The 27,982-nt window shown below is 51.9% G+C and overlaps 1 protein-coding gene and 1 pseudogene across 1 annotated transcript in view; both read right to left on the bottom strand.

The window, feature by feature from the left end:
* Positions 1 to 27,982, bottom strand: part of KCNB1 (potassium voltage-gated channel subfamily B member 1) — a 123,484-nt gene that overhangs the window by 27,603 nt on the left and 67,899 nt on the right. The window lies entirely within an intron of this gene.
* LOC101662823 lies at positions 8,996 to 9,618 on the bottom strand (annotated as a pseudogene).

Genomic DNA, 27,982 nt, shown 5'->3' with positions numbered 1-27,982 from the left:
AGGGTCCCCGCTGGGAGGCGTGGTAGTTGATGATACTGGTTGACCCCATTGGCTGGATTAAATTCACCTGGCCTAGATGGGCCAATCCAGGTGCACCACCCACCTAGGTGTACCACCTCTTCCTGGCTGGGAGCTCGAATTTCTGAGTATGCACTGTGGACACCCTCGTCCCTGTTCTAACCACCTAACAGGTTCATGGGAAAGTTGTATTATTTTTTAATTCAGTTTCCCCCCAAACGTTTTGAAGCTCCCTTGTGTCTCCTTCCATCCAGTGAGAGATTTAACTCAAGAACATGGCTCACACAATTGTAGACTCTGGCAAAACCCAAATCTATGAGTCAGGTGTCAGACGGAAGGTTTTTTCTGACTCGTGGTTGCAAGGGCTGCTGAAGCGATAGGTCAGACAACAGGTTATTGGCTCCTGGGGCCACAGAGATGGCAAATCCCCCAATCAGCTGTTCAGACAACAGTGCGTTAGCTAAGTCACAAGAAGTGGAGGTCAGAGGCAGGTGAGTCCGATGCAGGATCCGGAGAAGGAGGGGCCTTCGTATACTCCCATAAAATGGAAGCAGGTCACAGTCCTAGGGAAACTTCCCTTTACCAGAGTAAGGGTGCGGACTGAGCAAAGACAGGATTTGGGTGAGGGTGGGATCCCAGACACACCTGATGCTAATCCTGTCTCCTTAACACACAGAGGTTAGGGTTTGCAACACATAAAATGGAGGATAATTAGATATGATCAGACTTGGTCTCATGTACTTCAGGCATGTTTTCAGAAGACACCCGTCCCTGGAGAAAGACATCATGTTTGGTAAGGTAGAGGAAGGCCTTTGATGAGAGCACAGTGGCACAATGGCGCCAACAATGGGCTCTGCCATAGGAACAAGTCTGAGGACGGGGCAGGACTGGGCCGTGGTTTGTTCTGTTGTGCATAAGGTTGCTACGGGTCAGAACTGGCTGCACAGTACCTAACAACACAACATCACAAAATAGAGGACAACCACACAACCCTGGGAATCACGAAGCAGTTCCAGCAGACCAGGAGTGCCCCTTATTGAAACCCTGTTAACCCAGTTAAGCTTTTGACGGCCAACCAGAAGAGTCCAAGCCTCCCCGCAGTGTTCAGGAATCCAGGCCTGGGTGTTTGCTTCTGAGAGGGCACAGCCCTAACCCCCCTGACTGTGTAATTCTACGCGGCAATCATGGGGTCACTGTGAGTCAGAACGGATTCAATGACCATGCTTCGACAACGTTTTAAACTGGTTCTCAACCTGTGGGTCTCGACCCCTTTGGGGGCAGACCGATACTTTCACAGGAGTCGCCTAAGACCATCGGAAATATGCCCACATAGGAGGTACCCGGCGTGAAGACCGTCACCCATGCGACCCCATGCTTCAAGACAAAATTTCATGTATTTGTCGTTAGGAATAAATATTTCGCAACATAGAGTTACGTATTGTTTTTGTGATGAATCATTATGCTTTCACGATGTCCAATTTGTAACCATGAAAATACATCCTGCCTATCAGATACTGACATGACGGTGATGAAGGAGCAACGAAAATCCTTTTATGGTTGGGGGTCACCACAACAGGAAGAAGTGTGTGAAAGGGCCGCGGCATGAGGAAGGTTGAGAACCACTGGTTTAAGCCCCTAGCTGGGTGATGAATGAATGAGCAGAGGAATGGAATTGACGTGGACAGCATGGTTTTTTCCCCTCCAGGGTCACTCAGGTCTGTGGGTCTCTCTCCCCAAGACTCCTCCAAGGGCATGGGACACAGCGGCTGCCTGAGCCCTTCGCTCCTTTTATGGTGCTTCCGCTTCCTGAGGCTTTGAGGGGGGATTACAGCTGGGGAGTTTTAATTAGAAGGGTCACTGGCACAGATCCGATTAAGGGGATTGGGAGCAGACGTGGTGGCTTTGCCCTGCCCCCTATCTGCTAGGCGGGGGTAGGGGTGGGGTGGGGGCATGGGGGGTGGGGGGAGGTGGCCCTGGAGGGAGGATTGGTGAGGAATTTTTAGCCAGGGCCTGCAGGTGGCGATCCTGGGTACAAAGGGGGCTCACGGATCGCCTGCTTGGAATGGCAGAGGATGAAGGTGGAGGGAGGTCTTGGGGAAGCCCGCAGCGGTGGTTGCCTCAAGGAGAGAGCAGAGAGGTCACCAGTTGGGGCACTGGCGGGCATCATCATGAAGCAAGATCATGGGGCTGAAGATCGCTACTTAAAGTTACACATAAAATTTATCGGTCCATTGATCAAGTTGCATGTTTAGTTGCCCAAGTTTCCAAATTGGGAGACTTCAGGTAAAACTTCTAATGTTCAAATTCCCTCGCAGAATCAGGTGGCCTGACAACAGGGGACCCAGGTTCCTATTGGCTGGAGCGAAGAGAGTCCTGCCCTTTAGACAAGGCCGGGGATCTCTCCTGGGCAACCTTCACGCCTCTGGTGATCTGTCAGCTGAGCTTGAACCCCTGGCCCCCTGGTGCACGATGGAAGACCCTGCTCTTGTTGGGGCCTGTGGAGAGGGCTCCAGCTCACAGTGACACCATGGAGTGAGTGGGCATCGTATCAAGCATGTCTGGTCCTGCACTTTCTTCCCAACTGCTCTTGTGCTCGAGCCCTTCACAGTGACACCATGGAGTGAGTGGGCATCGTATCAAGCATGTCTGGTCCTGCACTTTCTTCCCAACTGCTCTTGTGCTCGAGCCCTTGCTCAGCCACCGTGGCTGTTCATCTTGGCCTTCCTCTCTTTTGCCGACCCACCTTTCCAAGCTGGAGCGCCTGCTTCGGGGCCGAGTCTCACCTGAGAACAAGTCCAAAGTAAGTGAGACGAAGGTTAGCCATCCTTGCTTCAATGGAGCATTCCGGAGGCGCTGCTTTCCACGACACAGTTTTCATTCTCTGGCATATTCGATATTCGATATTCTTCGCCAACATCATTCTTCAAATGAATCACTACTTCTTCAGTCTTCTTGACCCCTTGACCAGCTTTCTCATGCATAGGAAGATACTTATACTCTGTGAGCTCCCCATTGCCCGCCATTGTCCCCCGCCCTCCCCGCCATGCCTCTAGGCAACTATCAACCCAGTGAAGGTCTCTATAAATCTCCCTGTCCTGGGTCTCATATGTTCACAAAACACATTCAGGAAGCAAACACACACACACACACACACACACACACACACACACACACACACACACACACCAGTGACTAGATAAAACAGAAAAACCTCAAAAAGTAAGCAGAAAATGTTAGCAATTGGAACAACTTTAAAATACGTTAAAAACAAACCCCAAAGAAAACAAACCTCCATGCTCTCAAGTTAATTCTGAGTCATAGCAACCCTATAGGACAGGAGAGCACTACCCTCGTGGGCTTTCAAGACAGAAATTCTTGATGAGAGTAGAAAGCCTTGCCTTCCTCTCTCAGAGCAGCTGGTGACTTGCAGCCCAGTGCTTAACCACTACAGCACCAGGGCTCCTAGGAGATTAAATGACAACGGTTTACATTTTAGCCTAACTACCTCTGTAGTAACCGACTTTACAAGGCTCTCTGAGTGACAGCATGGTTATTCACACCCCACCCACAGTCATTGCTCTATTCCAGCCAGCATCACTTGACTGGTCAGTGGCAGCCTGCTAGATGTCCCCAATATCTATACTCATCTTCCACTGTCTCAGAGTTTTAGCTGGACACAGGACTACCCAGAACCTCCCAATTGCCTTGCAATCAGATGTGGCCATGTGACTAGGCTTGGCCAATGAGATGGGAGCATTCTTTCATCTGTCTTGCTGATTTGAAAACCAATGTGATGGGCAGAGCAGGAGCAACTATTTTGGATCAGAAGCCAATCCCAGCCCTAAGCTGGCTTTTCATGTAAAATGTTTGCCAACATCTATCTTAATAAAGCTGCATTGTTTTACTGTCCCATTGTTTTAGGTGGTTATGTGTTGAACTGCCAACTGCAAGGTCAGCGGTTTGAACCCTCCTGCTCCCCTGGATACGTACAGCCTTGGAAACCGAAGGGGCAGTTCTACTCTGTCCTATACTGGTTACCGTGAGTTGGAACCGACTCGATGGCAGTGGATTCGGTTCTTCCTTGGGGACCCTTTGTACCCTCACATCTGGAGGTCTGGGCTGTGTCTTGTCTTGAACCATCTCACTGCAGCAAACCGACTCTTTCCTACATGCCCAGGGGTTAGCAATCTCTTCCTCATGGGCCAGCCCAGTTCCTCCTGAGCCTGGCCAAAGGAGGAATGCTGGGAGCTGGCGATGCCCAACTTCCTGTCCACTTGAGGAGAATGGCATGTGGTGGTGGAGGGACGATACAGGACCCCGGGAACTGCAGAAGGAGGAGGCGATGAGATGGCTCTGCTCTGAAGGGGAGCCATGTGGGAACTGCCCTTCCTGCTTGGGTGATCACCAATTCCCTGTATTTTCAGGAGACGTGGGGCGCTGAGGGAGGGACTGTCAGTCTAACAGTGATGGATGGCATGAGTCCCTCCCCACTGCAGAGAGCAGAGTATTGAATGAGACCCCAGAGGACAGGAAAGGCAAGGCAAGGACAGAGAGTGCTCCTGGGGTCTGCCCTTGAGTCTGTGGAGTGGGGCTGGGGAGGGTAGTCTCTGAGTCCTTGGTCAAGAAGCTGGGGGGAACTCATCACAGAGAGAGGCTGTGAGTCTAGAGGTGTGTGAGTCTGGGTACTTTAGAGAAACAAATCCACAGAAACTCATGTATAAGAGAGAGTTTTATATAAAGGTTAAGTGCGCATCAAGAACATCCCAACCCAGTGCTGTCCAGGCCCACAAGTCCAACATTAACCCATTAACCCATATGTCCAACACCAATCCACAAAGTCCTCCTCCATCTCACAAAACAGACACAATGATGCCGACTGCAGGAGGAAAGCCGAGTCAGTGGATGTGTAAGCATCTCAATGCTGGCAGGGGTCTCCACATGGGTGCTCCAGCACCCAGGGCTGCATCGGGGTAGGTCCATGTGGCTTCTCCTTGGGGATGTCTTGCAGGAAGTGAGCCTTGCCAGCTAAAGCAGGGAACTGGCTAAGGCAGCTGCACCCTGGTCCGACCAGACCATAAGAAAGCAAGAGACCCGAGAACTAAAAAGGCGAGACTCACTGAGCCATTTATCCCTACACCCTTCAATTAACCCCACATGTGTTTATCAGCCAGGCTGGCACAATAAACTAACTACCTCAAGAGGGTTTCTGGGTTTGGGTACTACTCTGCTTAATAATGTCAGATGGTGGCTCATGCCTGGTCTTCTGTGACAATAGCCAGATAAACTGGTCTAGAAAGAGGCACTTGATGGGTTAACAGAAATTGCTTTCAAACAGTCTCACTGGAGATTCCCTGGTGTTTCTGTGGCAATATTCTCGCCTTCCGTGTGGGAAGGCCTGGATTCAATTCCCAGGCAATGCACCTCATGGCTGTGGCCCGTTTGTCAGCAGAGGCTTGTGTTTAGCTGTGATGCTGAATAGCTTTTGGCAGAGCTTCCAGATCAAGACAAACTGGGAAGAAAGGCCCGTGGATCTACTGAGAATCAGCCACTGAGAACCCCGTGGGCTACCAGGGCCTGATCAGCAACTCATCCTGAGGATGATGCAAGCCAGGGCAGCCTTTCCTTCCATTTCACATGGGGTCACCACAGTGAAGGGCCAACTCAGTGGCAGCTAGCCAAAACCACAACCACAACCCTAACCACAACCACAGCTATAACCACAACCACAACCATAACCACAGCTATAACCACAACTATAACCACAACCACAACCATAACCACAGCTATAACCATAACTATAACCATAACCACAGCTATAACCACAACCACAACCCTAACCACAACCACAGCTATAACCACAACCACAACCATAACAACAGCTAGAACCACAGCCACAGCTATAACCACAACCACAGCTATAACCATAACTATAACCATAACCATAACCACAGCTATAACCACAACCACAACCATAAGCACAACTATAACCACAATCACAGCTATAACCACAATCATAACCACAGCTATAACCACAACCACAACCATAAGCACAACTATAACCACAATCACAGCTATAACCACAATCAGAGCTCTAACCATAACTATAACCACAACCATTACCACAGCAATAACCACAACTATAATGACAACCACAGCTATAACCACAACCACAGTTATAAACACAACCAGACCACAACCACAACTGAAATCACCACAGCTACAACTATAACCACAGCCATAACCACAACCACAGCTGTAACCACAACTATAACCATAACCACAGCTATAACCACAACTAGAACCATAACCACAGCTGTAACCGCTACCACAGAGATTCAGGTTGAGATGAAATGGGCACTGAGGCACCCTGGAGACTTGCTGGGCATCGTGAGCCGAGTGCCTCTCTGGTCTTTCTCCTGCAACATGCACTGAAGGCCTGGTGAGTCTCCACACAGCTCTTTACAGGCTGTGACTTAGGGACCTAGTAGCTCTACTCTCTTGACATGGCCTCCACGCTTGCTGAGGCAGGGGGAGGCTCAGTGTGCAGAACGAACACTTGCTGCTGGATGCCTTAGCTCAGCCACCCCTCCCTCTCTCCCTCCCCTGACAGCGAGTACCCCTGGCCTCCCTCAGGGGCTGGCAGGAAGCGCCATGAAGAATCTCACTAAGAAGCCAGTCTCTAATGTGGCTGTGCTCACAACTGGGGACACTGGGGAGCAGGAAGAAATGATTAGCATTTCTATTTTTGAATGCAAAGAAATTTTTTAACATCAAGTTTTACTGCTTTAGAAAACAGGGACAACCAGTCTTGTGTCCCAGTAGAGGCGCTCAGCTATCCAGGGGCTCCCTGGGAGGTCTCCCAGCAGAATAAAGTGCCAGGTGCACGGTCTGACCGTGACGGGGAACTGACTGCACGTGCAAGGGTGGGTCTGCACTCCTGCCCAGGGATGTGACAAGAAGGGACTCTGGCATGGAATCCCGAGCCTGTGACTCTTGGGAGGGCCACCTGCCTTTTCCAGCTTCTCAATTTTGGGGGCTGGGGTGAGTCCCCTTGGAGTTGGACTTGGGGCCATTTTGAGGAACGCCATGTATGCCATGACTTCGTCTCACCTACTCTGGCCATGTGAGCAGGAGAGACTGGTCCCTGGAGAAGGACGTGATGCTTGGTCAGGTCGAGGGGCAGTGAGAAAGAGGAGGACCCTCGACAAGAGGCACTGACACAGAGGGGCTCCGACCCAAGAACGGCTGTGAGGGGGAGCAGGGCGGGACAGAGCTTTGTCTGTTGTGCGGGGTCACCATGAGTGGAACTGACTCGATGGCACCAACCACCACCAACATGTGTGCTCCAACCAGCAGGTTTGTGTTCTCTCCTCTCTCACACTAAGAGGTTCAAGTCCACCTAGAGCAGCGGTTCTCAACCTGTGGGTGGTGACCCCTCTGGGGGTCGAGTGACCCTTTCACAGGGGCCGCCTGATTTATAGCAGTAACAAGATCACAGTGATGAAGTAGCAACGGAAATCATGTTACGGTTGGGGGGTCACCGCCGCATGAGGAACTGTCTGAAAGGGTCCCGGCAGGAGGAAGGTGGAGCACCGCTGACCTAGAGGTACCTTGGAAGAAAGGCGTGGGGATCTCCTTCTGAAGCCTCCACCGGGCAAACCAAAGGGGACACAGTTCTGCTGACTCATGGAGGGTCGTCGAAGTGACGTCACCGCAGCTGGTTTGGTTTTAATTCAAACATCGTTCTCCTGCTCTGTGCCCACCGACCTGCAAGGCGCGGGCAGGTGCCCGTCTGCCTGGGTTTCTACTTGCTTGCCTCGTGACAAACCCTAGGGCATTGGATGGCTGGCTGGTGAGTATGTGGACGGTTTAGAAGGGTTAGAAGTCATGGTCCCAACCGGGCCGCTCAAATGCAGTTCGGCTACTGAGGATCTATTCTGTGTAAGAAACGGCAGGGAAACCCGGGTTGAAGTTAGCAGCTCAGTGTCCAAGGATCATGAGGCACCAGTCACGTCATTGCTGGGTGCCACCAAGTTGGCTCTGAGTCATAGCAACTCCGTGCACAACAGAAGCAAACACTGAGCACGCCTGAGCCCATAGTTTCAGCCACGGATTGGAGGCCACTGCAAATACGATTGCTTGTGCCAAGTACACTTGAAATAAGGATGGTGAAAGGATATAACCCTGACACACACCTTTCCTGACCTTAAACCACACACTACCCACTGTTCTGTTAGAACAACAGCATCTCGGTCTATGGAAGGTTCCACATGACCATGATGAAGCGTTCTGGAGTTCCCATGGTTTGCGAGGTTATCCATAATTTGTTATGATCCACGGAGTCTCAGCCTTTGGATAGCCAATAAAACACAGTAAACACCTCTCTTGTATTCTCTGCTTTTAGCGAAGATCCACCTTCCTTGAATCAGCGATTTTATCCCTTGCTCCACGTCTGTGCTGAACTTCGGGCAATTCTCTGTCAACAAGCTGCTGCAACCCTTTTTGAATTTTCTTCAGCAAAACTTTACTTGCATGTGATCAGAAGGACCCTGCCCCATGTTTTCTGCATTCTGTGGAATCATCTTTCTCTGGGATGGGTAAAATACGAGTCTCTTGCAGTCGGTTGGCCGGGTGGCTATCTTCCAAATTCTTGGCACAGATGAGTGATCACGTAGACGAATGTTGCATGCATTAGCTGAAACATCTCCATCGGTATTCATTCCATCAGCTCCCAGAGCCTCGCTACTCACTCATGTCTTCACTGCGTTTGGACGCCTGCCTGCCTTCAGCACCATTGTATCATTCTTTTTTGGTTTTGTTTTTTTGTGGGCAGTCCACATGGGCTAGCAATTCTAAACTGCCACCTGGTACCTTTAATCACCATGAAATCACGCCTGGGGCAACATATTAGACAACACCAAAGGAAAGAGAATTTCTGTTCTTGATAGAAGAGCTCCGCTCTCTTTCAGGAGGTGAGCTATTTGATGGCTTGGAAAGCAGTGTCCATTGAGTCTTCCCTCCTGACTCGAAGTGACTCACTGATGAGAGACAATACTCCTCGAAGTTCCTTATTTTCAAGCTCTGACTGGGCTAGCTTCTCCTGAACCTCACAGAACTGATCATCATCCACCTGAACGGCTTTCCTCATGACTTCTCCCATTTCACAGATTCTGTCCATTTGACTTTCAATTTCTGCAGAATGAGACTGGTGAGCTTTCAGGACTGGTTCAGCATCGACTGCTTCCTTAGCAACCACCAATTCCAACATCGGTTTCTGGTACTTGCTCAGGATCAGCTCCAAGGCACCCTGGTGTTCCTCCAGGGAAACCCACAGCTCTCTGTTTTCTTGCTCCAAATCCCTAATCTGTGTGTTCTCTTGGGACAGGAGAACGTGAGGCTTGTATTTGGTCATGTCCTTCATATCGGGTGCATCCTCTTGATACTGGTCCAGAAGCGCTGCCCCGGCCTCCCGCATAGCTGCCACCCACTGGTGCTGGCCGTTGACTGATCCACTAGCGACTCAGCGGCTGCATCGTGTTCCCGTAGCCTCGTCAGCAGCGTCTTGGCATCTGTCAGGATCTTTTCGATGGTGCAGGTCATAGCGGCTGGATGACCTCAACTGTCCGCACCGCTCACTAGCACTATAGTTTTCCCCTGAACCGGTTTCAGGGTAACACGCCCATTGTATCATTCTTGTACTCCTTGTTATTAGTTCCACCCCCCAAAAGGCATTTTATTTATTTAGAAACAATTTTATTGGCACTTCATCCACATACCACACAATCCAATAGTTCATTCATATCAAGAAGAATTGTACAACTATTGCCACAATCCATTTTAGAACATTCTCTTCTTCCCTGTACTCACTGTTATTAATTTTTTTAATCATGGCAAAAATATACACAACAAAACGTTCTCCAATTCAACAAAGTCCACATGTATACTTCCGTGCCATTTATTATATTCATCATGTTGTACAACCGTTACTGGTATCCTTTACCAAATTATTCTACCACCATGAACATGGACTCAACGCCCCCTAAGCCAAAACCTCCTCCTTCACATGGACTCAACGGCCCCTAAGCCAAAACCTCCTCCTTCACCATGGGAACCACTGGTCAACTTTGGTTTCTCTCTTTAAGTACTTTTTCTTCATATAATATTCACATATTAAACACTTCCATAGTTAATCTGCTTCTAAAAAGAGCTGTCTCCACATCATCACACTCAGTTCTAGTGCTCCCTCTGCCCTCTTGCGTTCATTGTTTGCGCCCCAATTCCCCTCCCCCTTCCCCTTCCCCCTGATACCCCACTCCCAATAAACCATTGCATCAGTTGTCTCTGTGCATCCACTCCTTCTGTGCTTCATAAACTGGGAAACCTAACAGAAACAACAATAAAGAAACAGGAAGAAAAAATAATAATGATATAAAGATAAAAATGAAAATAAAGAAAAAATAACATAAAGATAAAAATGGAAAAAGAAAATAAAGGAAAGACCACCAAGAATATTTTAGAAAGCCAGAGAAGAAGTTTCTGTTGTGGAACAATCGAGAAATACTTGCGCCTAGAGCAAATTCAGGTTGGGTCAAGAGGGAGGTCAACCGACCAAGTATCATATTACACTGCAGCTCGATCCCCCCCTAATCAAGTTCACGATCATCTCTGTCTGACAGGAAGGCTGTTCCGAGTCCCTGCCTGTGGCTGGAGGGGATCTGCCAGAGGCTTAATCTGACTAGGTCCTTACTCTGCAGATGGACTTTGGGCTCCCACTGTCCTCCATAGCCTTCTACAAGCCGGGAGTTCGCAATTTAAGCTCTGATACATTTCCCTTCCTCGTAGTTGGATTTAGTTATCGTCCTCTTTGGACCCCACAGACTGGAGTGCTTCTTCCATGTGGACTTACTTGACGCCTCACTTGGAAGGCTGCTTGTTTGAATACAAGCCTTGGAAAAAAGGCATTTTTAATGACCAAGCCACTGGTCTTTCAAAATCGTTATGCGATATCTACTGTCACAACGATTATCAAGGCCACATTTTTCAACTCCTGGTCCTTCTCCTTTGTTTCCAACTTTCCCAGTCCAATCACCAATAGTCATCACTGTATCTTGATTGCACATCCGATCGATTTCAGACTGCAGAAGCCGGTAAAATAAACCACTTCAGTCTATTCATCTTTGCCATTTGTGGTTGGTGTGTAAATATGAATAAGTCATATTAATTGATCTTTCTTGTAGGTATACGGCTATTATTCTATCATTGACAGCGCTGTATATTTCAGACTACTCCTTGAAATGTTCTTGTAGATGATGAATCTGACATTGCTCCTCTTTAATATGCATTTCCGGCGAAGTGGACCAGAGGATAGTCAGACTCAGCCTGTTGGAGCTCACTAGTACTGAGTATATCAATCTTTAAGTGCTCTATTTCATTTTTGATGACTTCTAACTTTTCTATATTTATGCTTCATGCAATTGATGGATGTTGGCATCTTTTCCTCTCATTTTGAGTCACGCCCCATCAGCAACGGAAAGTCCCTAAGCTTTACTTAGTGACACGGTGGAGTCACACTGTCATATTCACTGCTATGGAGTCAATTCCAAAGCAGAGTGACCCAACAGAGCAGCGGTTCTCAACCTGTGGGTCGCGACCCCTCTGGGGGTTGAATGACCCTTTCATAGGGGTCGCCTGATTCGTAACAGTTTCAAAAGGGCAGTGATGAAGTAGCGATGAACATAATTTTACGGTTGGGGGGTCACCACCACATGAGGAACTGCATGAAAGGGTCGCGGCATTAGGAAGGTGGAGCACCGCTGTGACAGAGGATTTCTCAGGCTGTAAGTCTTTATGGGATGAGACAGTTTATTGTGCCAGCCTGGCTGATAAACGCAGGTGGGATTGACTGAGGGGCGGAGAGATGGATGGCTTGTGAGCCTTGCCTTTCTTGTCTCTTGCTCTGTGATCATCGGACCAGTGTGCGGCTGCCTTGCTTGTTCTGTGCCTCAATTTAAAGGCTACACTGCCTGTGGGACGCCTAGCCTGTGAACTGTGTTGCTGTAAGTTGAGGTCCCGTTAAGACTTCTCTGGAGCTGGGGACTGGCGGTTGGTGACCTGCCTTGTGATTGGCTGCTGTGCTGACATAGCCTAGCTCTCTCTACAAATAGAGGAAGATCTGGCATCAGCAGAGACTTGAAGGACTGCTAGTCTCTCAACTTTCTCTCACGGACGTGAGTTACACTAAGCCATTTATAGTGCTTTCTAATTTAACTGTTTATTTCTTGTATATTTATCTGTATATGATTTAACAGTTCATTTCTCATTATATATCTAATTATCTTTATAAATAAATATATTATATTATCAGGAATTTGGTTTTATCTCTCTAGAGAACCCTGTCTAACACATGGGAGCAGACAGCCCCATCTTTCTCCCTCCAAGCGGCTGGTGGATTTGAACTGCCAACTTTGCTGGTAGCAGCCCAAGGCTTACCCAACAGTGCCAGCAGAGCTCCTTAAGAATAGCTAATATGGTGAGAGCCTCCAACAGAATGATCTTAAACAAAAAGCTAATATTTACTGAGTGGAAGAGTGGTTCACTGGGCGGCGCACACACTTTGTGCTTGACTGTTACCTGCCAAGTTGGAGGTTCTATCCCACCCTGTGGCACAGAGCAAGCAAGGCCTGGCCATCTGCTTCCATGAAGAGTACAGCCAAGGCAGCTCTCTGAGACACATCTGTTCTGTGACCCAGGGGATCATCACCAATGAGAGATTAAAAAAAATTACTGAATGGGCCCAAGTGCCAACTGTTTCACATGTCAATCTCATCGACTCCTTGTATGTACTGTAAGAGGGCGATGCAGGAACACCTCGGAGACACGACAGGTTCTCTCCAGAGCATTGGAATGCAGCTAATGTCAAAATAAAGTGAGTCAGGTGCACTTTTTGGTTTCCTAGTGCAGAGAAAAGGTCTGCTTATGCCGAGTGTGCAACGGCATCGTGGCAACGCTTGACATGTTGCAAGAATCACCAGAGACGTGACCTGAGCACACGCTGTTGGAAAAATGGCGGCGGCAGCCTTGTTGGGCTCAGGGTTGCCCTAAACCTTCCCATTGTCGTCAAAAACAAAGCACTATCTACAGCACACGATACAAGTTTTGATGGCTCCTGGGAGACAGAGACAGGAGGAGGTCTCCTCTAGCTGCAAGCCTGCATCCACCCACCCATGGGTTGCTTTTGGCTGGCGTGGTGAATGAGTTGCCAAACAGATATTTCCCGCATAAATTCAAATACCCAACTTCTACAAAAAACATTGGGGGTGGGTGTCTGGCTGCTCTGGACATGTATTCCTTGCCGGTGACCCGGCCTAGGACAGAGCTGTGGTCAGTCCAGCCTGCACTCTGTGGTTTTGCAAGCAGCTGCTGAGCTGTTTGCAAGGCTTGCTTGACCTCTTCCCATATCTGGGTCCGGGTCTGAGAAGGGCACATCCTTAGCAGGAAGGCCAGCAAAAAGAGCAAGGATCAAACAGCGCTGTGGAAGCAGATGTGGTTTCCCGAGGGAACGCTGGGCCACCCTCTGGGTCGGGGATCCATGGAAACGCTCGCTGATGATCTCGCCCCACAGTGACCCTAGGGGACTATGTAATGACTAAGTCATTGGCTTGAGAAAAAGAGAAGAACGGCCCAGCAGGGGTTCCAGAATTATCATCTCATAGAGGCAGACTGCCATACTGGGCAGGCCGTGGTTGCAGGGTTTGAACCGCCGACCTGTCAGCAGCTGAGTGCTTAATCACTGTGCATCAGGCTCCTGGGTCAGGGACAGGGCCGGGGCCGGTGCTGGGGGATGGACTGCAGGCCTGCATTGGACCCCCGCCTGGACGTGGCCTGCTCTGCCAAGCAGCCCTGTTGTATCTTTAGGACCCTCGGATATACATATATACTCGAGTATAAGCTGACCCGAATATCAGCCGAGGCACCTAATTTTACCACAAAAACGGCATAAAAAATGTGCTGAAAAACCCACGACATCAGGTCCTCATATACAGTAGTTTCTATATGGTAGTTTCTCCCTCGTCTCTCCGCTCTTCCAGGCTGCTCTGAGGTCTCCACCCTTTTTCTCCATCACCCCCCTTCCCTTCTGCCATCACTCAATCCCCCACACCCCAAAGAAACAGAGTGATGAGATAAGGATCTGGGGTGGCTCCCCTCCAGGGAGATGGTCTGGAGCAGAGATCTGAGAGCGAGGAGAAAGCTGGGGAAAGGCTGTTCCAGGAGGAGGGGACAGAAGTCTGAGAAGAGGCTGGCCTGGACGAGGATGGAAAGGAGAGCGGGGACCCACTGCTTGGGAGGCAGGTGAGGGAGGCCCGGATGAACTTGAAGGGAAGACCGACTGCCGTGGACAAACCTGCTGCAAAAGAGCTCTTTACCTAGCAGGCGAAGAGAGTACGTCGAAGACTAAGGGGCACCTGATCCAAGCGGTGGTATTTTCAATCGCCTCATATGCACGCCAAGGCTGGACAACGGATAAGGAAGACCGATCCAGAATTGGTGCTTGTGGATGAGGGCGTTGGAGGAGAATAAGCTACGTACACGTACCGCCAGTATGTGTTGTAACAAGTACAACTAGCATCTCTTTAGAAGTGAAGATGGTAGGGCTTTTTGGACATGTTATCAGGAGTGACCAGTCCCTGGAGGAGGCCATCCCGCTTGGTAAAGTGGAGGGTCAGTGAGGCAGAGGAAGGCTCTCAATGAGATGGGCTCAGAGCCACCATGGGGAGGACGGTGCAGCACTGAGCCATGTTTCAGGTTGCTGTGAGTCAGAGGCGACGAGCTGGCACCTCACAGCAAGCACACAGCTGTTTTTATTCTGAGAACCACAGAGGACTTCTCACGCTTCTCAGCTGCACATCAGGAGAGACGATCGACCACTGGGGGAGCAGCAGGCATGGAAGCGAGGAGGGCAGGGGTCTAGGCTGCAAGGCAGAGACAAGGAGGTGACATTAATCAAAGGCTCTGATTCAAGGGGTGATGGACAGATGCGTCAAGGAGAACTCAGGCTTTGTCGAGCTGTTAAGAAGAAGGTAGGAGTATTTCCTGAGCTGGGCGGCTGGAGGGGCACCTGGGTCCAGATGGAGTTGGGCTGGGGATGCAGGGATCTGAGCAAGAGCCTGCAGATATTGCGGAACAAAGGACAAACCGTTTGCAGGGTTTGTACTCGGTTCTCTTCTGGCACCCAACCCTGGGTTCCTTTCTGGGACCAAGCTGCTTCGCTTGCATGTTTTCATGCAGTCATTTGCTGCCGCCTTCCTCTAAATGCTTAGCTCCACGAGTGTTGGAACAAGCGTTGGAAGCTTCTCGGTCTCTTCTGTATCCTTAGTGCTTAGACCTATGCCCGGCAGATAGTAGGTGACCAATTGCTACTTACTGAATAGCTGAAACAAACGATTAAGATCATCAGCAAGGGTTTCAATGGATTCACTGGTTAAGTGAGGTCCTGCAAGGTGCCTCACTTAGGGTCTGGCTCACCAGAAACCCACCCCTGTCCAAAACCAAACCAAAAAAGGTTGCTGTTGTGTTGGTTCTGACCCCTGGTGACCCCGTGTGTTGCAGGGTCGTGTGTTGCAGGGTCGAGGGTTTTCATGGCTGTGACCTTTTGGAAGTAGATCACCAGGCCCTTCTTCAGAGGCACCACTGGGTGAGTTCCAATGCTCATCTTTCATTAGTCGTCCATCACGTAACCATCTGGCCAACCAGGGACACCCCCCAGACACACAATAGGTAATCAATAAATCAACGATGCCCACGGTGCCCTGGCAGCCCGGTGCTCTTAGCAGCAGCAGGTCCTGAGGCTCCTCCAGGGCAGGACAGACCAGGGGATGGGAAGGGAAAGGTGGCCAGTGCCCCACTCTCCTGGGCCCCTGTCCCTCCCTAGGCCTGGGAAGCACGGTGTCTGCTCTCATCCTAGCTGGCAGCCGGTGTGTAATCCGAGGCAGAGCAGTCGCCCTGTGGCTCTCCCCTGACCTCGGCTGAGATGGTCCACAGTCACGATGGACACCCCACCCCCAAGGCCACCAGCACTGCCAAACTGGGGAGGGCATCTCTCTGACCCACCCCCTTCCTGCACCAGAGTCCACTCACGTTCAACACACATTCATGGAGCCCCGGAGATAGGCCAGGCATCGCTCCAGGCTGGGGACACAGCTGTGACAGAGACAACCCTCACTTCAGGGACCCGAGACTGAATGGGGAAATGGACGTTAATTAAACGAGCCAAGAAATGAGCCGAGCTGATCTAAGAGGACTGGGGTGAAATTGGAGAGGGACTAGTTGCTGGGGAGGCGCCTTTAGCTGTGGTGGTCAGGAGGGCTTCTCTCAGGAGGTGCTATCTGAGCTGGGAACTCCCCTCCCCCACCCCCCCACACACCAGAAGAGCCCAGCTATCGCAGACCCCGGAGTGGTGACTCCGGGTCTAGAGGAGAGCTTTTAATTCTTATAGGCCACACCAGTTGGCACTAATGCCTCCATTAAGAAGGGCTTCATGGAAAAATGAAGGAGAAGAGAATGTTGAAGCTCCCTTGTGTGTAGGTAATACAAGCAGGAACCCGACTCTGTGTGTGTGTGTGTGTGTGTGTGTGTGTAGAACAGGATTATTCTCAGAGGCTGCTTCTTCGGAAGCAGATTGCCAGAACATTCTTCTGAGGAACCTCTGGGCGGACTCCAACTTCTAACCATTCCACTCATTGCCAAGCATGTGCACTGCCTGTCCCACCCAGAGATCGTCAAGATTTACTGAGCATTTACTATGGAGTCCAGCCCTGTTCTAAGCACTCTCGGCATGAGAGAGGCCGTGCAGTACTCAAGATTAGCTGTTAGCATCACCCCCATTTAAGAGATGAAGAAACTGAGCCACAGAGAGGGTAAGTGCCTTTGTCAATGCCACACAGCGAGCAAGTAGCAGGGCTGGGCTGGGAACCCAGGGCTGCTCTTTCAGTCTGCAACCTATTCCCTCCTCTCAGAGCACAGGGAGGGCGAAAACGAGCTGCTGCGCATACACTAACTGAAAGGCCCTTTGACCTATGTCATCTTGACCTGGCTTCATGCTAAAGGACACCCACTGCCACGTACACCTCTCTCCTCCTCTTCTGGAAACACCACCCCAGACGCTGCTTCTCGCTCTCCGAGTGGCCACGTGACTCAGGCTGGTCAGCCTATTCCAACCCTCCTAGCTACAGTGATTAGCTGAGGGATGGGCACGTGACACAAGCCGGGGCAATGAGAGAGAATCCTGGGACGTTGGCTGTATCGACTGGGGGAGAGAAGTTTCCCTTTGAGGGGGACTGTCAAACTGGGCAACTGGGAGTCGGGAAGCCTGCCGGAGGAAGGCAACGGCACCTGATGGACAGGGAGTGGAATTCAATGACAAGCCCTGACGACATTGTTTGAGGGCCTGCGTGCCAGAGCTACTTTTGAACTTTCCGGTTTGCAGGAGCCAATAAATCAATCCTCTCCTACCCGGCCACCCTGCCCCTTCCAGCAGCCTAAGCCAATTTGAATTGGATTGATGACACTTGCTACTGAAATCATATTCCCCCCCACCCCACCACACCCCAACAGGAACGCGCTCCCATGTCTTTTCTCTCTACGGACAGCATTCTTCTTACTAGTACCATTACCAGGGCCATCGAAGCCACCCCCAGTGCAATCACCGCTTTCATTAACACGTCCACTGCCACTCCCGTAATAGCACCATCATTGCCACTATTAATGTAACGACCCTCATTGCCACTGTGCCGATGCTGCCGTGACTCCATTCTATTCATCACGGCCACGCTTTCTATCTGTAAACAGAGCGCGGTCTGTCTCCACCTTCCTCTCCGTCTCCTCGACCCACGGCTGGAGGGGAGCTATCGTTAGCCCCATTGGAAGGGCGAGGACGCTGGGGTTTGAGGACATGAAGGGATGTGCTGACGGTCCCAGCCCAGGCCCCTCAGCAGACTTTCACGCCATCATCCACACATTCATACGGAAGAGATGCCACCAAACACCTGCTGGGGGATGTGGCTTTGGACAGCAGACAGGGCTCCTGCCCTCATGGAGTTTTGAGCTGGTGGGTCCCCGGGCACCGCAAGGAACCCTCCTCTAAAGTGTACCCACAGTTTGGCCAGAAGTGCTCTCTGCTCCATGGGGTTTGAGGGTGGAGAGGAGAAGCCCAGTCTGTAAGCCGGATTGAAGGACCGCTCTGATTTTACCTCCTACCTGGCTAACTTGAACATGATCTGGCCTCATAGTCTTTGTCCCCAACCAGATGGTTAACTACACGCAAGTGCCTCTGTATGCACACACGTGTGTGTATGTGTGTGCGTGTTCTTACTTCAGTTCCCTGACTCTGCCGCAGTGCCTAGCATGGGGCTGGGCATAGAGTAGGGGTTCGGTAAATGCTTATTTGTGAGTTTCTGCTTAGAGGTAGAATTAGGGCCCCTTCCTTCCATCCATCCAATCATACAGTGTTTGATCCAACCACCTAATATTCAACCACAGCCTTCTACTCATTCATCGATCTAGCCTTCCATCCACCATTCATTCACTTTTCCATCTACCTATCTTTCCACCTGTCCATTCATTTTCTACCCATTCTTCTCTCCCTTCACCCATCCCTCATCTACTCATCCATTTCCTTCCCTCCCTCCCTCCTTCCCTCTTTCTATCTATCTGCTTACCCAAGTGTCTGTGCGTCCATTTCCTTCCATCCTTCTTCCCAAGTTCTTTCTTTCCTTCCCTCCCCGAGTTGTCATTCACATATCCCCCATTCATCTACACCTCCACCTTCCTCCACGCATCTGTTCATTCAACTAGCCTCTGGTCTTCCATCATCCACTCCTCTATCAGCTCCTCCCTTCTCTTCCTTTCCACCCGTTATTGATTGGCCCCTTCCAGGTGTCAGCTGTGATAGACCAAGTCCCTTTCTCAGAGTGAGCAGGTGGGACCAGTCCAGGGGCTGCTCAGGGCCAACAGCTTTCCCCTGATCCTGTTGTTTGTCTCCTGCGTCCTTCACAGAACCCCGACTCTCATCCAGGCACAGTTTGTGCTCTTCCCGGAGTTCCAACCAGAGACTGACGGTAAGCACCACCGCGTTCTCTTCCTGCTCCGTGGGCTGCCCTGAAGGCGGGCCTTCAGAGAACACTGCCTGTGGCGCCTGAAGAGTCCTGGGCAAGCACTGCCTGCGTGCGAGGTCAAGGGGAACAGGACCAAGAGGCCGACCCGTGGTTGTCAGTCCTTTCCTTTCTTCCTTCTGGGGAAAAGCCCAGACTGCTGAGGCTCAGCCCGTGGCAGAGCCCCGACAGGACCTGGGGCTGCTGGTTCCAGGCTGGGACTCTGGTTCTGGTCGGGTGCTGTCTCCTAGTCCAGCCTGTTCTCCCTGGGCAATGAAGATGATTCCAGAAGCTGGCTCTGGTGTTTCCTCCCAGCTTCCTCCTAAGAAGACGAACATGCTCGAAGCTCTTTGCAATTTACAAGGACTTGGAAGATGGAACAAAAATTGCCTGATTCTCTGAGTCACTTTTTGAGGAGCACTCTGAAGTCCCTCCCTGACAACCCAGGCGGGGTCCAGCGTCCAGTGAATGCGTCCCCCCGCCACTTTTTGCACAGTGTTGCCCCTCCCTCCACACTGCCATGGGGTGGGGGTGGCCAAAGCTGCAAACTCCTCAGGGCCTGGCATACCAGGCTGGATGAGAGGCTGGGGGAAGGATGCCGGCTGGCCACTGCCAACTCTACCACGGTTAGGAAGAAGTAGGTGTGGCCCCTGGGGGGTTCTCATTTTCCAACTTTTCAAGAGAAACGGAAAAAAAAATCTGGTGGGTTTTTTGTGTGTGTGTGTGTGTGCAATCTCCCACTTTCTGTTAGTAACTAATTAAAATATGTAAATTTAGTTCAGATCAAACCGTATTACACAATTGCAAGCTAGCTCTGCCCCTCCCTTCTTCACACCCCATCCAGGCGGGCCTTCTCGCCCCAGCCCCCCACCAGCGAGCTCGGTTCTAATAAGAGCTGATAGATAGCTTCAAACACCACCAACAGGGTAGTAGCAGTGGCCGCTACCACACAGTGAACAACCAAGTGCTCAAATCGCCCCCAGGAGATGGTGGTATCCTCAGATTGCAAAGGAAGACAAGCGGCTCAGAGAGGTTAAGGACCGTGTCCACGGTCACACAGCTAAGAGGTGACAGCATGAATTCAAGCACAGGGCCGTGGCACACCACAGAGCGTAGGGTATTGCCCCCATGGCAGTGGCACTGCCACCCAGGAGGTGCTTGGGAAACATGGGAGTGGGCAGGCATTTCTTGTTGTCAGGGTGATGGGGTGGGGGCGGGTCACTGCTGGCATTTCTTGGGTGGGAGCGAGAGATGTCAGATGTTCTGTAGGGCACAGTGTCCTACCGAATGAACCACCCTCCCCCTGGCCCTGAAGTTTTCTCCGCCCCCCCCCCCCATGGCAGCCATCATTAAGTGCCAGCTGTATGCCAACAGCTCGAACTCAGCAGCCTGAGGAGGTGGGCACTGTGCTGCGGAGAGGAGCCATTGAGCCCATGCTGACTCACAGCCAGCCCACGTGACAGAGTCGAAGTGCAATCTGCATGGAAACCAACCACGAGTCTTTTCTCCTACAGGGGCCCTGGGCAGGATCCAAGGGTTGGCCTTTCTGTCAGCCATCAGGTGCTTCACTGCTGAGCCCCCAGGGCAGAGACCCTTCTTGCTGTTGGCTCTCAAGCCCATTGTGAATCATTGAGACGCCGTAGGGCAGAGTTGAATTGCGATGGAATCTCTACGGGAGGGATTCGTGGGTTCAGTGCTGGGCTGTTAACCAAATGGTCCTGTGGTTCGAATCCACCAGCCTGCTTCGTGGGAGAAAGACCAAGCGGCGTCGCTCCGTGCAGGTTTACAGCCTCGGGAGCCCCGGGGAGCAGCTCTCGCCGGCCCTGTGGGCTCCTTCAGGGAAGGCACGTGTCTGGCTGGGTCTCATCTTTATGGGAACCGATCGCGAGGTCGTTTCCTGTGGAGCCGCTGGTGGGTTTGAACCGCTGGCTTCTCGGGAAGCAGCAGCTGCGCCCGCCCAGGCTCCTTAGTTACTATTAGCGCCCTCACCTTAGGGGACAGCGGCCCAGGGACGGGAGGTGACAGGAGAAAGCTCAGGTGAGTGGGAAGGGACAACGAGGCTGCCACCAGGGAAAAAAACAAGACAAAGAAAAGGGCAAAAGCGAGGAGAGCGAGAACCACCCCACGGAGACGCCACCATGATCGAGAGGAGTGGATTTCCCCAGGCAGGCTTTAATGCCGATGAAAACCCCCAGGAACACAGCAGCTACACTGTCAGCAATGGGAGGGTCAGCAGCAGTGCCCTGACGGGCCACCTGGATGGAGCCTGAGGCACGAGGGGGAGAACTCCGTGAGTTCGGAGCCTGCACCCTCTATGGCCCCAGGCCCATCTGGAGTGGCAGGGGCAGGGTTTGAACCCTCAACCGTGCTAATGACACCCTGCCTCCTCTCTCTTGCCAGCCTCAGCCACAAGGGGAGGCCAGTCTTTCCGCCCCCACCTCCCCGGGCCTTGAATGCGCCTGGTTAAATTACAGCCCCGGAAAGCCGTGATTTGTAAAGTGGAAGACAGACAGGCCTTTAATTAGAGGCTGGCGGGTGGGTGGCTTGCTAATACTGAGTTCCGTAATAAGCGCTGTATTTTTGAATCCGCCGGCTCCGTGGAGGCCTCTTTGGTCGGAAGCAGGGTAAACAGCGAGTTCTACCCCAAGAGGGGCAAGACGACTTTGCAGCAGGGTGACTGGGTGGGTGAGAGTGGGCTCTGCAGGCAGCCGACCTGGGGCAAACCTCCTCACCAGCTGTGCGCCCTGGGCGCTTCTCCTCATGTGCCACCCAGGGGAGGGGGGGCGCCGAGAGTCCCTACCCTGCAGGCTGAGGGAAGGTTACATACTACAGTCGAGTCACACACCTCGTGGTCTTGGTCCCACGGACAGCCACGCAAGGTGAAAAGGTGTGATTCGCTCCTGGATTTCCCTGCCTCCTCAACCGAAGATCCAAAGCAAAGCCGTAATTTACTTTATTTCTGATTGGTTTCTCTCTGAGGCAGGGAGGTGGGCATGGAGTGGGGGTGGAAGGGGGGTTACGGAAAGAGGAAGGGGTGGTGAGATAGCAACAAGGAAAAGGAATTTCCTCCTGTCTTTCTCTCTTCCTCTGTCAACCCCTCCCCACCCACTCCGCCGCCCCCCCAGCCAAATTTCATTCTTATCAATGAAGTGCTTCAAGAAGAAACTGTTCTAGCTAAATAAAACAAAATAGATCTCCAACAAGTGAAACTGCTCAGAAAGGTTCTGGTTCTAAGAAACCATTAGCAGGGCTTCTGAACTTCTTGTTAGTTGCCTTTGACTCGAACCTGACTCGTGATCTCTGCAGCCCTGGTGGCATAGTGGTTAGGCTGCTAGCTGCAAGGTCATCAGTTCAAAACTACCAGGCGCCCCGAGGGAGAAAGACTGGGCTTTCTACTCCTGTAAAGAGTCACAAGGGTCACAAGGGAAGGCTGTCGGCTCACTGGGAGTCGGCATCGAGGAGTGAGCTCCTGGCATCCCACGTATGCAGAGTGGAACTGCCCAGCGGGTTTTCAAGCCTGTGCCCTTCGGAAAGCAGGCTGCCAAGCTTTTCTCCCAAGGTGCCCCTGGGAGGGTTTGAGTGCCAACCTATTGGCTAGTAGTGCGTGGGTGCGTAACAATTTGCCACACGCAGGGAATCCTTTAGCTGCCTGTTTCTGGTTTTAATCACACGTGTGGGCTCATGCCCACAGTCTGTCTCCATTAGCCAAGGCCTTTAGAGTGGAGTCAGCCAGAGGTTAACTTCCTTGGGAGTTCAAGGCTGACTCAGCCTAGTCGGTGCTTGGATTGCCTCTCGGCTCCAAAGGTTAACTACGAAGGAGACGTACCCAGGATTGCAAAGAACCCAGCCACTCTTCCAGCGTGCTAAGGCCCTTGGGAATGGCCATGTGAGTAAGCAAGCCATTAGGCTGGGCCTCGGGAGACTGGCAGATACCAACAAGATCTTCCACTTGGACGCTGGCATTAGCTTGAGGTGGGCTGGCCACTGGCAAGTGAGTGGAACTGCCTGGGAGGGTATGTTCTGGAAGTCTGCGGGGCCACGGGGATGGGGGGAGCATTCCCAGGCCCAGAGGGAGTGGAGGCTGGGAAGGCAGGTGCCCCACACCACACCAGATAGCCCTGCTCCAGGAAGAACTTTCCCCCCTGTCCTGCTCAGGGTTGGAAAGTCCCTGTGGCTGTTTGGAAATGGGAACAGCTGTCTGATTATTTCCTGGAGGCAGACTATGGATCCATTGTACAGAGAAACCCTCCAGCTCTATCTTCCTCTTGCTGTTGTTAAGAATACTTGCATACACAGCAGAACAGGCAGCAGTTTCAACATGTACATTCAGCAACACTGGTGCCCTTCTCGGAGCTGGGTGACCAGCTCTGCCTCCTTTCCAAGTTGTTCCCCCGCCAAGAGCATGCACTCACCACCCATTATCGAACTTGTCTGGTTGCTAGTGTTGGTTTGGGGGAGTCCGTTTGAACCTCCTAGCCACTCCTTGGGAGAAAGGTGGGGCCTTCCACTCCTGTAAAGAGTTACAGTCTTGGGAACCCACAGGGGTGGTTCTCCCCTGCCCTAACGTGCCGCGCTGAGTCAGCATCAACTCCATGGCAGTGAGCTTGGTTTTGTGGTATACTGTCAAGTGGATCCCACAGAGCTAGTTCTTCCAAGAGTACAATGCTCACGCTGCACATTTTCACATTTAGGGGAACCACTGAGTGCTCAAGTACCCTTTTGACTAGTCACGCTAAACTTCCGCTCAGCTTTAAGATGACTTCAGGGGCTATTTTTTTATTTAATGTTTAAAAATGATCTCAGGGTAATGGCTTCAGCGGCTCATCCATCCTCCACGACTCCAGACCGGCTAGAGTCCATGAGAACTGGAAATTCTGTTCTGCAGTTCTTCCCTTTCGAGCAAGATTCTTCCCAGGAATCTTTGATCAAAGTGTGCGGTGATGGCAGCCGGGCACCATGCAGTCCTTCTGGTCTCATGGCAGAGGGGCCTTGAGTTGTTCAATAGCCTCCTCCTGATCCTGACTCCCCTTCTCCCTCTGTGGGAAAATACTGAACCCCACCAAGGCCTACCCTTTACCAGGAGATGCTTTGTAGTGCTGTCTCTGTTTGTTAGGGGTGTCACGGCCACCCCGGCTCATTAGGGCTGACGTTCATCAGAACAGAAGCGCTGTCCGGTGGAGCAAGGGCCAGCTGCCTCTTTCTGCGCAGGGCGGAGAGTGACTGTCCTGGGCTCAGTGGGCCGAGCAGTCTTGGTTGCGATGAATACCCTCATGGTGCAAAGGCAGTCACAGCCCATCCAGAAGTCCACAGCATGCTCATCTCCCACAAACACACTCTCTGTGGAAAAGGACACTCTGTTTTCACATAATTTTCACATCATGGAATACCAGGCTCTGTGGATTTGTTTCCCCTCGGTCAGTTAAAAACGTGAAACACCACCTTCTGAACCCGTGGTCTCTGCAAACCCTGGTTGGATGAGCCCTGTTCAAGACACGTGGTGTGTATCCACTCAGGTGGCCCTGTCCAGAGCAGCTCACGGCAACCCCGCCTTCAAGGTGAGGCCCTTCCGCCACAGCACCGATTTTAGATGTATGTGGTTGGCCAGAGTGGCCAGGAAGCATGAATCCAGACAGGTTGGCAAACCAAGCCAAATCAAACTCACTGCCAGCGAGTCGAACCTGAGTCACAGTGACCCTGCAGGACGGGCCCTGTGGGTTTCCAGGACTGTAAATCCTTACGGGGACAGAGGGACTCATCTTTCTCCTGTGGAGCAGCTAGTGGTTTAGAACAGCTGACCTTGTGGTTAGCAGTCCCAGGCGTGGTCGAAACGATTCTGACCAGCCATGAGCCCATGGGATAGAACAGAATACATGGGCTTTCCAGGTGATGACTTCCAGAACAGGATCTCCGGACTTGTCTTCTGAGGCATCTCTGGGTGGGCCTGGACCCCCAACCTCTGGGCTAGTTGTGGAGAGCTTACCTGTTAGCACCCTACAGGGACACCCTGAGCCCATGCTACTGTCCACTATACCTTACTGCCTGGTCAAGACCACACCAGCCTCAGGCATGGGCAGCACATTGCAACCCAGTGCAGGCCACCGGATGAGGGGCAGCGGAGGGCGTGGGCTACAGCTGGATGGTGTAGAAGGTGAGCATGTCTGGAAATAGGGGAATGGAAGATGAGCATGGGCACAAGAAGAGTCGAGGCCAAGAGGCAGGGAAGTGCCAGCTTCCTACAGGAGCCCTGGTAGCATAGTGGGTTCCTCAGTGGTCTACTAACCACAAGGGTGGCAGTTCAAACCCACCGGCTGCTCCATGGGAGAAAGATGGGGCAGTCTGCTTCTATAAAGATTTGCAGCCTTGGGAACCAGATGGGGCAGTTCTTCCCTGTCCTATAGCATCACCATGAGTCAGAATCGACTTGACGGATGGCAGGGACTTAAAGGGTCAGGCGCAGTGGTTAAAGGGCCCTGCTGCTACTCCAAAGGTGAGTGGTTTGGACCCACCAGCTGCTCCATGGAGAAAGGTGTATTGGTCTGCTTCTGTCCAGAACACGACATTGGAAGCCCCCGAGGCAGTTCTACTTTGTCCTAACGGGTGGCTATGAGTCGGCCTTGACTGGTCGGCAGTGAGTTGGGTTTGCCTTTGGGCAGGGACCACAAAGTGGTGAAGTGCTTGGCTGTGAACGGCAAGGTCGGTGGTTTGAGCCCACCTGCTGCCGCGTGGAAGAAAGACCTGGTGGTCTACTCCCCTAGAGAACACAGTCTGGGACAGACCACCCCATGAGGCCCGCACTGTGAGCCGGCACACAACAACGGGGCCGTGGACATGAAGGCTCTGCTCTGCTCCCTCTGCAGCCGATGGCGGCAGGGCCAGAGACGGGGAAAGTCTGAGGGGGTGCTCAAAGGGGCGAGGGCGTTTGGTCCACGTGGCCCAGATCACCACAGGCGGACAGAACCAGGCCAAGGGAATTAATCTCTTCCACAGGATGGGCAGGCCCCTCTACCCACCATCCGGGTTCCGGCTGGGTTGAGAATTGCTTGGGCACTTGGATGTCACCTCCTGGGACACAAGAAGGGAATGTGGCTCTTGATCCTTGTGCAGCCTAACAGGTTACCCCGACTTGAGGTGGTACCTGCATCCCCACTGCCCTGATCCTCAGGCTGCCAACAAATCCAGTCCCCACCTTCTTGTATCTCTGCCCATTAGCAAATCTGGGGGCAGGGGCACTTTCAAGATGGACCCAGAATCTGACCACTCTCCCCACCTCCTGGCCAGTACCCCCAAAAGGATGATTAAAGTGGCTCTCTCACGGGTTTCCCTACTTCCTCCCTCCCACAGTCCATTCTCCAAATAGAAGCATCTGTGCAAACGTGCACCAATCCGGTCACAATCCTGATCAAAAAAGTCCCTGCTGCCTTCCCACTAACCCCTTCATTCATGCTGCTTCAGCCCCACTGACCTCGTTCCAGCCCCAGGGCCCTTGCACGTACTCTCCTCTCTGCCGGAGGGAAGGCACTTCCCCAGCTCTCTGCTGATCGCTGTCCCAGCTCAAATGTCACCTCTACAGAGGGGCCTTCCCTGAGCACTCTGGTAAGGTGGCCCCCACCCCCTCCATGTCCTATCAGCCATTTCTGGGGCTTTAAGACACGGAGTCATTTCTTGATTTGCTGGTTTTCCCTGCACTAGCTCGTGGGTTCCCTTAGGCAGGGACGGCACCTGTCCTAGTCCCCTATGTGTCCCCAGCTTCCTGGCGCACAGTAGGTACTCAGTAATTGTTCACAGAGAATGAATGCAGGGGCCATCCCCAATGAGAAGCTGAAGAGCCATCTCAGGCTCGGATTCTATGTTAGTCCAGGGGGACTAGAGAAACAAATCCAGGGAGATTCATATGTGTGTAAGAGAGGGTTTTATATCAAAGAGTAAGTGTATATTAAGATAACATCCCAGCCCAGTTCAGATCAAGCCCATAAGTCCGATATTAGCCCATATGTCCGATACCAGTGTATAAATTCCTCTTCAGACTCACACCAAGTGCAGAAAGATCACAGAAAGTCTTGTGGATCCTGTGGCAGTGGAAATATCTCAAAGCTAGTGTGGGTCTCCATATGGCTCCTCCAGCTCCAGTCTGTGGATGCCATCAGTGTAGCCCATGTGGCTTGTCCACAGGAATGTCTCACAGGGAGACAAGCAGAGTCTGTCTGTCTCTGGCCTCCAGTGAGCTATTTATTTCCTTGGCTCCTCCAAATGAGGTCATCAAGCTGTGACCTGATTGACAGGCTATAATCCACCTCTTTGCAAGTTAACACCAGATTATGTAACTACCACCAACTCTCAGACTCGAAGTCCTATTTTTTGAGACATCTGTGGTGGTGGGTTCCTGCGTGGTCAGAGTTTTACTGCAGGGATGTGGAATCTGAGCCCAGAGAGGGGACCCCTATCACGCTGCCCTGGGTTGCAAGCCTCCCTCCCTCTCCTCCTGCATGACCTCATAGAACCTTCTAACAGTGGGGGGCAGATGGGACAAGGCCACCAGTGCCATTTCTCAGGGGTGAGAGAGGAAGGGAGGCTGTGTAGACAGGGAGCCTCCCTCCAGGGTTGTGTCACCTGGGCACCCTGTCCCATGTCCCCAAGAGCTCAATGATGGGGAAAACACTGCTGATCCCACTAACCCCCCTGTAGCCTTCTCTGTGGAAGAGGATGCTTTTACCTGCCTCCTGGCGTGAACGGATACAAACAAGCCTTTCTCAATTCAGTCATTCACGTCCCACCTTCGTGTGTGTGCCACCCCCACAGCCACCTGGACCACCGCTCACTGC

This window comes from Echinops telfairi, unplaced genomic scaffold (assembly GCF_000313985.2).
Source record: "Echinops telfairi isolate 266 unplaced genomic scaffold, ASM31398v2 ScPeMD7_5592;HRSCAF=6446, whole genome shotgun sequence".
Lineage (NCBI taxonomy): Eukaryota > Metazoa > Chordata > Mammalia > Afrosoricida > Tenrecidae > Echinops > Echinops telfairi.
This window is presented reverse-complemented; position numbering and strand designations above follow the sequence as displayed.